Genomic DNA, 1,488 nt, shown 5'->3' with positions numbered 1-1,488 from the left:
GGTGGTAAGCATAATTAGCATAACAAAATCGATATCTTGAGTTTATCTTTTATTTTAATTTGTTTACTTTGAATATGTGTATCCTCCAAAAGATGGAAAAGTAGGGGGCTAATGCAGACTTCTAAAATGAGACTGCTTCACAAAACAATGCTGCTAATTAATATTTTTATTATGGGAGTTAAAAAAGCATCTCTAACTTAAATAAGAAGGAGTTTGCTACTTAATATCATTCATGATTTTTATGATTTTCTGGTTAATGATTACTTCATCATTTTAAAATATAACGATAGCCTTAACTTTAAAGCAGACTTTACAGCTTCATTTTTTAAGCTGTATATAATGGGGTTTAACAGAGGAACAGCAACTGTGTTAAAAAGTGAGAATACTTTATTGGAATTTAAAGTGTCCTTCGAGGTCGGTCTCAGATACTGGCAGAAAAGGGTCCCATAAAGAAGGACAACCACCGTGAGGTGTGACGAACAAGTGTAAAACGTTTTACGCCTTGCGGAACTGGAACGGATCTTCAGTATTGTGACAATGATGAAAACATAGGAGATGAAAGTAAGAAGAAATTGGGGAGCCAGTTAAAAGGAACAAACCTTCTGTAAAGATCAAGATTTTCAAAGCAGAAGTGTCACTGCAAGACAGTTCCATGACTGGTATGATATCACAGAAGAAATGATTAATAACATTGGATCTATAACAGGATAGTCTTAGCAATAACACAACATAGGGTATAAGTCCAATTAACCCAATTAGCCAGCAAACTAAGGCCAACGAAACACAAACTTGATGGTTCATGACCATTGGATAATGCAAGGGTTTACATATGGCCATAAATCGATCATAGCTCATTGCTGTCAATATTAATAGCTCATTAGAAGTAAAACATGAAAAAAAGTACACCTGTGTAATACAGGAGGAATAGGAAATGTGTTTATCTCCTGTTAAAAACATGTTAAGAACTTTATGCAAAGTAGTTGTAGAAAAAAACATGTCTAAGGTGGACAAGTTACCCAGGAAGAAATACATTGGAGTGTGGAGCTTAGATTCCAAGACAATCAGGAGAATAATGATCATGTTACCACTAAGAGTCATAAGGTAAATGAGGAGAACCAGGAGAAAGATCGGAAACTGCAATTCTGGCGCATCCGAAATACCCTGAATAATGAAATAGCTCACAGTGGTTTTATTCATCTGATCCATCACTTTGTACGTGGTCAGGAATCCATGTGAAAAAAGAAAACACATTGGTTTGTTGGTTGATTTATAAGATACATATAATTTGTCATAGTAAAAAAGACTAATGTGCAAGAACAGGATCCCGTTAATGGTGTAGCAATAGCGTTATATTGGTAATGTTGGCTTTCGTGGGCCTAGGGTCTGAATCTCCTATATCCACTGGGTCCTCCTGGATCTAGTAATCCTTTAAAGCGGAAACCTTGTGGCGCCTAACAAATAAATAATAATAATAATGATCAGGAAATT

The 1,488-nt window shown here is 35.4% G+C and overlaps 1 pseudogene; it reads right to left on the bottom strand.

Moving 5' to 3' along the window:
- Positions 1-260: 260 nt before the first annotated feature.
- On the bottom strand, positions 261-1,206 carry LOC142101463 (olfactory receptor 5AR1-like; annotated as a pseudogene).
- Positions 1,207-1,488: the final 282 nt, after the last annotated feature.

Source organism: Mixophyes fleayi, chromosome 9, assembly GCF_038048845.1.
Source record: "Mixophyes fleayi isolate aMixFle1 chromosome 9, aMixFle1.hap1, whole genome shotgun sequence".
Classification (NCBI taxonomy): Eukaryota; Metazoa; Chordata; class Amphibia; order Anura; family Limnodynastidae; genus Mixophyes; species Mixophyes fleayi.
The sequence above is the reverse complement of the archived record's forward strand: the minus strand, read 5'-3'. Positions and strand labels throughout refer to the sequence as shown.